This window comes from Eumetopias jubatus, unplaced genomic scaffold (assembly GCF_037043125.1).
Source record: "Eumetopias jubatus isolate StellerSeaLion01/CBP00866 unplaced genomic scaffold, mEumJub1_p1.0 scaffold_1, whole genome shotgun sequence".
In the NCBI taxonomy this organism is placed as follows: domain Eukaryota; kingdom Metazoa; phylum Chordata; class Mammalia; order Carnivora; family Otariidae; genus Eumetopias; species Eumetopias jubatus.
The window spans coordinates 132,411,075-132,424,191 of NW_028274807.1; the positions used below are offsets into that span (position 1 = coordinate 132,411,075).

Consider the following 13,117-nt stretch of genomic DNA (forward strand, 5'->3'; position numbering starts at 1 on the left):
GAACTGAGGTCCAATTTCTCCAAAAAGCTGGAAGCAAAGGGGGCAAGTGATGAGAATTTAATGACAGGGGGTGGCGGAGGAGAGGGGCAAGGGAACCTTCCCAGAAGGTGAATGAAACCCAAAAACCTCTGCAACAGCAGAGTGACTTGGAGGTTCAGGACCTCAGGCTAAGGAGAAATGAGAACTCCATCAACTTTGCCCCTCTCCTCCTGCCATCCTCCACCCCCACCCCCACCCCGCTGGTAGGAAGCTAACAGGTCTTTTGTTTTGTGTCGTGTCGTCTTGGGGAAATTTGCATTGAGTATGACAACAGAAAATTACTACTGTTTACTCAAAGTTAAGGGGATTGCAGAAAGGAAAAACAGTCTACTTTTTTCTTCGCGCGCGCGCGCGTGTGTGTGTGTGTGTGTGTGTGTGTGTGTGTGTGTGTAGTTGTTAGGTTCCTAGCTTGAACTGCAAAACGTCAGTTTGTAACAATAAGGACTGTAGAGCCGCCTCGGTGTATTTTTAGAAGCTGCACTTTCTTGAGTTCCTTTCACACAAGGCTTGCTCTCTCATTAAGTCCCCATACATAATTGTATTTAGAGAGAAGGAAACTATGGAAGCAGGAGGGAGATTGCTAAGATCTCCATCCCGCCAGCGCGGAGCACTGTTTGCAGTGAAGTTCCTGGAAAGTGACTGTGGGCTGAGAATTCAGTTTTTCCTAAAAGCTCTGTTAGGTCCTCTTCTGTCAGATGTCTATGAATAAAGCACGCCGGGAAAATCCTCATATTCGTGCAGTCTTATTTTATCTTTTACACAGTGGTTGATTCTCCTTTCAAGTCCTGGTAACAGCACATCAACTGTGCTGTATTTTTGTGTGCTTTTTCTAAATAAAGGAGAATAGCACATGTATTCATGCTGCTTTCTGATATGCCAGTTCTCTCCTATCAGTGATACTGGATTCACTGAAATGTCCATCTTTTTCAGTTAATTGTCATTTTATGTGAAGGCAGCAATTCCAAAGACATAAGAATATAAAAAGTTTATGAATTAGTGTTATTTTAGAGAATTACCTTGTTTCTAAGATGCAGGTGCTCCCCTCAACTCCTGGTTCTGTAAAGCAAAGCAAAAAGGTATAAATGCCATGGGCAAAAACAAAACACAAGTTTTCCCTCCTGGACTACTTTCTCCATACATAGGACCCAAGAGACACCAAATCTCCTGCCTTAATTTACCAAAATGCTGAATTGCCTAACTAGTATCAATATCTCCATCTGGGAATGACATCATTTTTGGAATGGAAAGAATAAATTCTCAGTCTTTAATTACTCCTTATTAGCAATTTCTTATACCAGGCAGCTGATTCTCCAATTCTGAAAGGCTGAAGTGAAGCTTAACAGAAATTGAAATACAAAAAAAAAAAAAAAGATTTTTTTCCCTTACACACTCTTACATACTCATTTATTTCCCAAAGTTATCAGCTAAGTCCCCCGAATCTAAAGTGTGATATGCTCCCCTGCATTAAACCAAAGGAACATTTTGCCCTGACCTTTTGAATTTGCTTTTTTCCCCCTAAATAGTCTTGAACAGAGAGCTCACAGGCTCTATTATAACACAGAATTATGTAATGATGCGTACAGTGCATTAAGTAACGTAACTTGATAAACTCTTTTGTAAACCTTGCCCCTTGGCACATAGTAGGAATACATTAAATACTTACTGAATTAAGATGTTAATGAAATATTGTAATTGGCCACAAATTCAATAGTCCTAGGATAAGCCTTTTTTTTTCCCAAAAGAAAAAGGTATTTTGTATGAAAATTATTAGGGTAATATATTTCTGCTCCTAGATTTTTTTAACAAGTCCAAATCTAATTTAAATGGTTGAAAGACAAGTAAATATGAAACATATCAAATGGTCAATAATAATAACTAGTGTCAAAAGCTGATTATTTTCCTAGGACAATAGACAACAAATACTGCCTACTAAATAGTGTGAGAAAGATGCAAAGGAGGGATAAAACAGTACTGGCCTTCAAGGAATTTGTTTGGTGGCAAGATGACATCAAAATGTGAAAATACAACTCAATGGATCCGTAAATGGATGCAATCAAAAGAGTATTTGAGCAAATAGATTTTTTCTTTTTTAGATCAGAGGAAATAGACATCCTGTAGTTCCTGGTTGGAATGTATTTTTGAAGTTAATTTGTCAAGTCAAACCTTTAGGGGCTATCAAGGCAAACACCTTGAGTGAAGGGGACCTCACCACTTACCGACATAAAGGCAGAGATTTTATCTACAGAATAGTTACCACAGGGTAAAATTCAATGTATATTGTGTGTATAAATGAGGAATATCCTAAGTAGTTCATTCCATCTTTGTATACTTTATTACATTTTTTCAAATTGAACAAAATTGATGCAGACTTTCCTAAAACTTTCAACCCTAAAACTCCTAAATCCTATAAACCCTAAAACTTTCAACCATTAGTCCTAGTTCTGCCAAACAGACCAAATCTGTTATATTAGGAGAGGCTCTCTTATGCCAAAATAACAAACAATTCCAATGTTTAGTGATCTACAATGACAAAAGTTGTTTCCTTGGTCGTGCTGAGTGCGTTGCAAGTCAGCTGGTCTGTTCCATGTCTCCTCATGCAAGGTCCCAGGCTGATAGAACAGTTGCCATCTTGAATGTTTCATGTTGTTATGGGAAAAATAAAGATCATTCAGAGGGTGTCAGGCTGGCATTTAAATTCTATGGCCAGAAGTGACACACATCATTTAGGCTCACAACTAATTGGCCAATACTAGTTGCATGGCTCCATAGAATCATCACAATGAGGCCAGATAATGCAGCCTACCTTGTGCCCCAAAGTAGAGAGCTCCGGTGCACAGCTTTTAAGGACTAACACACTCTTAGTAACCCTTGTGCACTGATACTCTAGCTAAATGATCCCACCCTGCTCCTTTGTGGCCTAAATGTTTCATTCTCCAGAGTAAACACTGCTGGAGAGGCCACCAAATTATAGGGAGACATGCATGCTGTGACTTTTTTCACCATCTATTCTCTCTTTGAATGCAGCGTGACAATCCCACCCCTTCTCCCCAAATTGCGGGGGCCTATCAATTTTAAGCCACTTTTTATGTATTTCCTCATATTATATGTATTTTATTTTTTCAAGACTTGTTTTCTGAGAAAGGGTAACATGAACAGGAACTTTTGAGACTTGTTATCTGGGGGAAAAAAAGTGTTATCTGAAGATGTCATGATCATTATCAAATTTTGAAATTTTGTCTTGAATAGTTACTTCCCTTATTTTAAACATCAGAATTTTACAACACAATTAAAAAAGTCTCTTGGAAGTATTCATTCATTCACTTATCCATCTTTTTGTTCATTCAATAAATACTCACTCATTGATGCCAGATACTCTATTAAGGACTGCGTATATGGAGATGATTAAGAGTTCATCTTTTCAAGAAACATATTTTCCAACTGGGCACACAGAAAGAAAAGCCACTGCAATGCTAATAGAAGCACAAAGTGCTATGGGAGCACTTGGAAAGAAGCAAATAACTCTGGAAGGATTTAGGAAAGTTCATAGAGGAATTGAACTAAGTACTAAGGATAAGTGAGACTCTTCTGGGCAGAAAAGGAAGATAGAAGATATTTCAAGGGGCGCCTGGGTGGCTCAGTCATTAAGCGTCTGCCTTCAGCTCAGGTCATGAACTGGGGGTCCTGAGATCGAGCCCCGCGTCTGGCTCCCTGCTCCGTGGGAGGCCTGCTTCTCCCTCTCCCACTCCCCCTGCTTGTGTTCCCTCTCTCACTGTCTCTCTCTGTCAAATAAATAAATAAAATCTTAAAAAAAAAAAAAGACATTTCAAGCAGAGAGACCAATGTGAGTAAAGGCACTGGGATGACCAAGCTTGCTGTTTAGGGAACTAGCAGGAACTCAGTGTGGCTGCAACATGAGATCTTTGGGAAGGATGAAATCAAGCAACTACAATTTGAGAAGAACCTTGCGGACAAGCTATATCCCATCCATCGAATTGCAAACTCTTTTGTCTATTCTGGGCCAAGCATGGAAACAAGTGAACAAAGCAGACCAAGTTGAGACCATAAGCAGTGGTGGAGACTGTGGCAATCTGGAGAATATATTCCCTGTCCAATGATGCTGAATGTCAGGTCTTCCAATTGAGGTTACTTTTTGTTTTTGTTTTTTAAGATTTATTTATTTTAGAGAGTGGGGGAAGGGCAGAGGGACAGAGGGAGAGGGAGAGAGAATCCTCAAGCAGACTCCCCACTGAGCGGGGAGCCCCTGCCCCCACAGGTCTCCATCCCAGGACCCTGAGATCATGACCTGAGCCTAAATCAAGAGGCGGGCTTAACTGACTGAGCCACCCAGCTGCCCCTGGTCTTCCAGTTGTTAAAGAGAAGTTCCTAATTTGGTTTCATATGAAAAATTGAAATATTAAATGTTGAGGATTTACCCACATCTTAAAGTACTCACGTGGGGAGAAAACATGTCTACAGATCAAAATCAGCGTAAAGACCACTAGTGAAATGTCTCCTACTGTATAAGATAGGGAGTCATTAAAGATTGTAAGGATGGAAGTAACACCAACCGAAATCTTTAGAAAGATCACTCTGAGGGCACCCGGCTGGCTCAGTTGGTGAAGCACATGACTCTTGATCTCGGGGTTGTGGGTTCGAGGCCCATGTTGGGCGTAGAGATTGCTTAAAAATAAAAATCTTAAAAAAAATAGATTTCTCTGGTAGCAAAGTGGACAAGAAAAGTCTGGAGCCTGGGATGGGAGGCTGTAATTGCCACTCCATAATATAATATCATTTGAGGGATGATGCAAAGCCCTTTATAGTATACAACTTTCCACGTATATAGGGGGCACCTGATAAATATTTGAAGAGCTAATGAATGGCAGAGAAAAAAAGCTAAAGTTTTAGAAGGAGGGCACATTTTTTGAGCACTCCTTATGCCATATGCTTCCTTTGTTAGACAAGTTTCTCAAGAGCACGATGATCTTATATTGATCATTTGTAATTTTTTTCTCTGTGATAAATATTATTGGTTTTTAAAAATGCATAAATCCTGTAGCGTAGGATATAAAGATAAGCCTAGCATCAGAATATTATCTAGAACTAAGCTTACTGATCCTACCCTGTAAAGGAATGCCAGCTAAACACGTGATTCTTGTAGCAAGCCCTAAAAGTCTGTATTCCCAGGCTTTGTAAAACTACACTACACCCTTTTGTGTAGCTTATGCATATTTTTAGTGAAGGCCAAACTCTGTATAGTATATATTATATATACAGGGGCACATCCATATTCTTAAAGCCACTCAATTCATTGGACAATCAAGTCTTTAAATTCTTAGCAATTTGGCTCTACACATTGTAATTTTTTAATTCAACTTTCTTGAGGTATAATTTATGGACAATAAAACCCACCCATTTTATGTGTTCCATGAGTTTTGAATACAAAGAAGCAGCACGAGCAGATTATAATATTTTAAGTGATCTTCAGAGAAAAAATACAGAGACAAAATTTATATGTATAGGCAAAGCAGCCTTAGGTGTCAAACCATCTGGATTCTAATCTAGGTTCAACTAGTCACTAGCATGACCTTGGGCAAGTCTCTTAGTTTCCTGCCTCAACTTCCTCATCCATTTGGTGGGGATCATGGTACTCAACTCCTGGAGTTAGCAAATGCCAGCACTTCAACACAGTTAGTAGTCAATAAAGACTAAACTGTGTTTTCTTTTGTTAATGTTGTCATTGTTATTCTAATAGAGAGGAAATCCTGGGATGTAAACAAGAAGAGAAAGTGAATTGACTGGAATGTAAGTGGGGTAAAAAGAAACAAGTACCCCCTGGGTGACTTGCTGGTGTGCCAAGGGGACTCAAAGCCAGAGAATAATTATGGCCTATATTTCTGGAATATTTATTTTTTACTGAAAGATTTTGGAAGAAATTATTTTTCTATTAAAACGGCTACACACACAGTGGAATGCTTTCTGTCTTCTATAACTTTTGTGGAAATGTTTGCCAAGTCCAGAACATATTCGCTAGTAACATTTATCTCAAAATTGTTGAAGCACCTCCTATTTTTATATGCTATGAATGCTGCCCAAACGTAGAACCTGCCATTAGTAAATGTTTACAATTTAGATGAAAAATGTGTTGGAGTAGGAAAAAAAGTAATAGAGCATGACCTTGGGGAAATAAGTCACCAGGAAGAAAAGAGGAGAACTGGCCTCTAGTTCTGATTCTATGACTAACCAACTATCTTGTTGATGTCAACAAACATCAGGGTGGGGAATGTTAGTTCTTTTCACCCCTAATTCCCACATACTGGTAGATCTCAAACTTTACCGTGTATAGGAATTAAATAAAAATGCTTATTTAAAATGCAGATTCCTTGGCTCCATGTCCATAAATTCAGATTTGGTAGAAATAAAGCCGGGATCCAGTGATCCATATGGATTTGGGAAACTTGGGTTGAAAGGGGCAGAAATCCGAATCATAAATGAAAGTTTTGTTTCACTTTTTATCCTTGAACACACACACACACACACACACACACACACACACACACACACACACACACTTAAGTTGGAAATACAGTGTAAGGAGTGCTTTAGGCATAATTAGGTCTATCTGCTCAGATAATGTCACCATCTCTTGTTTCTGCTTTCTTCTGTGTCAACTTCTGCTTTAACTTCAGTCTTAGTCTAGTTTTCCCTTTACTATAGTAAGCTAGTCCCTCCAAGCTTCTATTCTTCTGATATAGAAACTCCAACAAAAGAACACTCCTCTTTCTAAAGTTTCCAGCAAAAGAACTTCACCTGATTGTGACTGTATCAAGTTGTATCATGTACTCATGCAGGCATTTATAATCCTTGTCAAGGGCTATGGTTCTTTAATTCACCAGCCTTGGGGCAAATGCCCACCTTGGATGTAAGTGTGCAGCCACCCTCCCCAAATTGTGTAGGCTGGGAATGGGGGAGGTATTGTTCTCCAAAATAAATTAGGGATAATTATTCCAGAAATAGGGAATACTTATTAGCCAAACCTATAAATTTTCCATCCACCACTGTACATTTTTTAGAAGTACTTAGATTAGAATAAGCCAGGTGCTATGGTACAAAAGGATAACAAGTGTGCCACGGTATTGAAGCTTTCAGCCTTGAAGATGACTCATGAGAGCCTGGGAAGGGCTTAGGATGCTCAGAGTTCCTGAGCCAGTTGCCTCATACATTTACCCCAGAGTTTTTGGTCAATATTAAATATTTTCTACGTGTGCCATGAAGATGATTTGTATGCAGGTCATCTGTGACTTACGCATTGGGAATCAATGGATTTCAAGATCACAAATATATAATAACATTATTTCTTTTGGATCTTCCTGAGACAACTGGGAAGCTGATTTATACAATTGAAAGGGCAGTAAAAGTTCCAGGTATGATACATAGAAGAGGGACAAACAGATAGGACCAGCAGTTGAATCCTGCTTTGACTTGGTTATCAGTTTTATTTTGTTTAGTGTTCTTGGACATATGTAGTTTGTTCTATCTAATAGATATAGTCCTAGCCTGGATCTCAGTATGCCTGGCTTCTTTTAATATTTGGAACATAAATGGGTACACATTATATAGACAATGGAAAGGGTAAGCTGGCAACAGCACGGAACAGAAAACAGATTTGACTATTAGTCTTGAGATATATTTTAGGTATATTACATGCAAGTTTATGGAAGAAGTGAATTCCGATGAACGAATTATTAACTCATTCTTTTAAGTGAAGAAGTTACTATTATTTTCCTAAACTCATTAATAAAGTTAATAAGTCTGCCTCAGCATTTTAGTATTGAGTCATTAGTTTCAGATGGCTTCGGATGACGCCCCCCCCCCAACTTTCCCCTCCACCAAACCCAATACACAAAAGAAAGTGTTTTCAACAAATGGTGCTAGGATAACTAGATGTCCATACAGAAAACAAACAAAAAAACCTTGATTCCTACCTCAAACCATACACAAAAATTCACTGCCAGTGGATTATAGATCTAAATGTACAATTAAAACCATAAAGTTTTAGAGGAAAACATCACTTGGAGATAGACAAAAGTTTCTTAGATAAGCCATAAAAGCAATAACCATAAAAGAAAGACTAGCTAAATTACATGTTAAAATTAAGAACTTCTCATCTGAAGGAAAGCAGGGGGATGAGTAAAGCCTAAAAAACCCATGATTAAATAATTATTACTACCAGTGGGATTTTCTCTCCAGTGCATTAGTTCAAGTTCTTTTGACTTGTAGGTGGTAAGTGATAGAAGCTGACTCTGTGAGCTTAAGTGAAAAGCGAAAAGCACAACTGGAGCTTCTAGTGGAATCCAAAGTCAAGGGTGCAGTGGAGCTTCAGGAATAGATGTATTGAGGTGCTACAGGGAACCCAGTCAGTCCTCTCTCTCCGTATTTTTTCTCTGTCTTTCTTTTGGCAATACAGTTACTTCTCCTCCGTTACATAGCAGATCATGATTGCCAGTTGTTCTTGAACCATGGATGTTTCAGTCAAGCCACCCAGAGAAAGGCCCATCTTTCTGTCTTCACAATTCTTAGGGATGAGTCTGATTGCCTCGCTTGGATCCAGTGACCACCCTTAGTCTAAGAAACTAGGACCAGAGGCAGGATGAGACTTAAAAAAACATAGCAACTCCTTTTATCCGTGGGAATGTAGGGTGAAAAATAGCATTCCAGTTGATATTCTCTCCTCATTTCCTCTTTATTAGACAAAAGGCAGAGTTGATAGAAGTTTGTACTTGGTCACTTTTTAATGGCTACTAGTTTTGGTGTATTGATATACTATCCCTTTGAGTATCTAATAACAGCATCTCTACATCTCTACCAGTTGACTGATATATATTAAGAGCCATAAACAAAATTAGTCCATTTTAAAAATGGGCACGTTCATTGTAAATTATTAGCCAAGATCTAGTCAAATGCAGACATGCTTTATTCTAGTCTGGATATACAATAAATTAATTTAAATAATTTTAATCAGCTTCAAAAACAGCAAATTCCAAGACAATTAGGTTAACTTTAAGAACTCATATTTATTGAGTTAACAGATGGTAAATTAAAAAACAATGAAGCTAATTTTTAAAATCATTCATTGAATTAAAAAAAACAGACATTTAACAAAACTGTTTTTAAGCTGTTTTTTCATCCCAATATGCATATTTTAAGATTCCAACTTGGGGAACTTCTGGGAAGACACAAATGAGTTGCGCTATATGAACATTCTTCTGGCAAATTACTTTTTTTAAAGGACTTAGAACCACCTGAAAAAGAATTTTATGAATCAACAATAAAAATACAGGAAATAAGTATATTCTAGAGAGTGGAAGGAATGAAGAGGCTACTTCATTAATTCCAGTTTGCTCTCTAACATGCTCCTTTGGCCTTCTATATTGCTGGCCTCGACACACTTTGGGAGTTTCCTATGCTAGCAGAGTGGACATACCCTGGCAGTTTTCTATGCTAGCAGAGTGAAAGTTGTTCCTGGCCAGAATTGCATTTCTGCATTTTAATAGTCAAATGTAAGACTTCCCTTTGATGGCTTCTTGGGCCTTGTGCACCAGTGACTTGAAATATATTGTAAATGCTAGAAACTGACTCTGCAAGCTTACAGGAAACCGGGAATTTTGTGGAAGTTCATTGAAGACCTGGGGTCTTCTTCTCTTGGGCTCCCACTTTCTTGGGTCTCCTTGCAGTTTTTGGAAATGGAGCAATAAACATATCCCAACACATGAAGGATACCAGAAACTGGTTGTTTCCATATGCAAATTCAATCATTTCTCCCACTTCCTGTGGTTTTATAGATGGAATTGGAGATAACATCATGGATACATTAAGATACATCATTTGCATTGTACTTGCTATTATTAGTTTTAACATGATGGCATATTTAGAACTACAGTTATATATGTAGACATGCAGTTATTCCATAAAATTTTGGAATAGATTTGTTTGAATGGCTGGTTGATCAGTTGGTGTTATAGTTTTTTCTTTACTTGGAGAGTTGCAAACTGTAATATATTTATTTTATGGTCCTAGTAACCCATTGTCTAAGATCTGGTTTTACTTTACGTTGTAAGTCTTACATTACTTGATTGGTAATGTTGAGAATCATATTTACTTGTTTTGATAGACCAATTTATTAGTTACAATTTGAGTTAAAAACATTTAGAAATATAAAAACACATTTATTATTGAAATTACAGTAGTAAAATTATCTTATTATTGTGCATTTGAAACTACTTATCCCTAGCCCCTTTTCTCCTTGAAATAATTGTTTTTATAATAACCTTCTGATAATATGAGGCTTTTTAGGAATGCAATTATAACAATATAGCAGGAGGGACTATATTGTTTTTAATTAAACAAGAACAGGTAAAAATAAGAATAGATTGTGACTAAATGAAAAATTCAGTAGGTGAAATTTCTGTTTTGCAGAAATAGAAATTAGGGATACAGAAGAAAAACTTCATAACTAATCTAAATATCCAAAGAAAATGAATAAAAGTTAAAAGGGTAAGAGGAAATTGGATAGACAAATTATGGAGGTCTAACTTAGAATGTAAACTCCTTGAGAGCAATAAGTTTTATGCCTACCTGGTTATTGGCTCATACATAAAAGCAACAGAAGAACATTTTTAAATCGGGAAGGTGTCAGAAGTATAACAACTAAGAGTACTTTCTGTAAAAATTGCAGAGATATCATCTAGATCACTAAATGGTCAGATATATTAAAAAAATCAAGAATAGGAAGTACCAGGAAAAAAGCTTAGTGCTAACTAAGCACTGAGGGTCAAGATGAAGTAATAAATGAATAAAATACAGGGGAAAATGGAAGTGAATTAAGAATTGATGTTAATGACTAGATGTTTTTCTTTACTAAGGGAGCAAAGTTTCCAATAAAATAATCCTAAAAGGAGGTTTTTTTTTAATTTAAAAAAAAGAGTCTGTAATTAATAACCACAATGTGGAAAAAGGAGATGGAGAAAACAAAAGCATTAGAAGTTGTTGCTTTATATTTATTTATTTATTTAAAGATTTATTTATTTGAGAGAGAGAGAGACATCGTGGGGGGGAGGGGGAGTGGGGGAGGGTAGAAGGGAAGAATCTCAAAAAGACTGCTTCTCCCTCTCCCACTCCCCCTGCTTGTGTTCCTGCTCTCGCTGTCTCTCTCCGTCGAATAAATAAATAAATTCTTAAAAAAAAAAAAGAAACTATTTTTAGCATGATAATAAATATTTTTAACTAATAGTCAATATTAAAATTAATGTAAAATACTAGAAATATACATGTTTAAAAACAGGGATGGGGTAGAAGTTGGTATAATGGTTCTGTCACAATAATGTTATTAAACATTATTTTAAAGCCCTTATCAATATAACATACTAAAGAAAGAAGAGTTTGGGGCAGCTGGGTGGCTCAGTCAGTAAAACATCTGCCTTCAGCTCAGGTCATGGTCCTGGTGTCCCCGGATTGAGCCCTGAGTTGGGCTCCTCGCCCAATAAGGAGTCTGCCTTTCCCTCTCCCTCTGCCCTCACTGCCCTGCTCATGCTCTCTCTCTCTCAAATAAATAAAATCTTTTTTAAAAAAATAATAAAGAAAGAAGACCTATAAAGAGTGAAAAAATATACATTATCATTATGAGTGGAAAAATATTTTTATAGCTTGAAAACCCAAAAAAGTGAACAAAAATGTGAATAGACTTAATAAATTAGTAAAATATTGGCAGACATATGACTATTAACATAAATCAGTAGTGTTTCTACATATTAGCAATGATTAGCTTAAACATAAACCTCTAAGAGATACTTATTTTACAAGAGCAATAAAATATATAAAACTCTGAGTTTAAACAGAAATATGTTACCTATCTAAATGAAACTTTTTGAGAGCTATAAAAATATTAAATTAATCAAAAGATTGGTTTCTGGTGTAAAAAATAACATTTTAAAATTCTTGGGGCTCCTGGGTGGCACTTAGAAGTTAAGTTTCTTACTCTTGGTTTCTGCTCAGGTAATGATCACGTCATGATCTCAGGGTCGTGAGATCGAGCCCTGAGTCAGGCTTTGCACTCAGTGGGGAGTCTGCTTGAAATTCTCTCTCCCTCTGCCCCTGCAACTCCTCTCTGAAATAAATAAATAGATAGATAGATAGATATTGTTAATTCTTTCCAAAGTATAGACTTAATGGGAAATCTAATAATAATGTCTCTTTTGTTTTTTACATTTTAAAGTAATGGTGAGAGGAACTTGATTTTGACATAAATCTGGAAAAGAAAGTAGGCAAGAATAGTAGAAATCAATTCTGAGAAAGAAAAGTAATGAGGACAGACTAGTCTTATCAAATATTAAAATATATTATAAAGTTATAATAATTAAAACCATGTGATACTGGCACCAAAATAAATTAATAAGGCAAAATATGTGGTCAAAATAAATCATATTTTATATATAAAGGAATATTTGATAATGTCAGAACACAAATCAATGGGAAGGGAAAATATTTTACAATATATGGACTGATAAACTGGAAAAAATAGATTCATATACTCATGATACACCTAAAAGAGCAAAAAAGATAAAATAGTAAAACTTAAACTGTAGGAAGACTAAAGGGATTTGTTTTTATAGGCTTGTTATAATATAACAAATTGCAAAAGTAAAGATAAAATAGATTTGGTTATATTAAGACAGCAATAAAGAAAACAATAGGCAAGGTACAATTATTTGAACATAACAAAAGGGTCAATAATCATATTATTAACAGAAGCTCATACAAACGCCACAGCTAAGAACTAATACAAGAGATAAGAATAGAAGAGAATCTAGCCAATATGTAAGATAAGACTAAAATCACATTTCACAAAAGATGAAATATAACACATTTGCAAACAAATAAAAACATTCAGCCTTACTAATAATCAATTGAATATACACTAAAACAAAAATAAGCTGTATTTAGGTTTAATCAATTATTTTAAAATTAATGTCAAGGATTTACATCCCCAGCTGTTATGGATTATTTTCATTTAGATCAACTTATC

At 36.3% G+C, this 13,117-nt stretch overlaps 1 protein-coding gene across 11 annotated transcripts in view; it reads left to right on the forward strand.

Annotated features, from left to right (window-relative positions):
• The window catches only part of LOC114205552 (uncharacterized), a 126,486-nt gene that overhangs the window by 655 nt on the left and 112,714 nt on the right, over positions 1–13,117 (forward strand). The gene's annotated exons all lie outside the window — the stretch shown is intronic.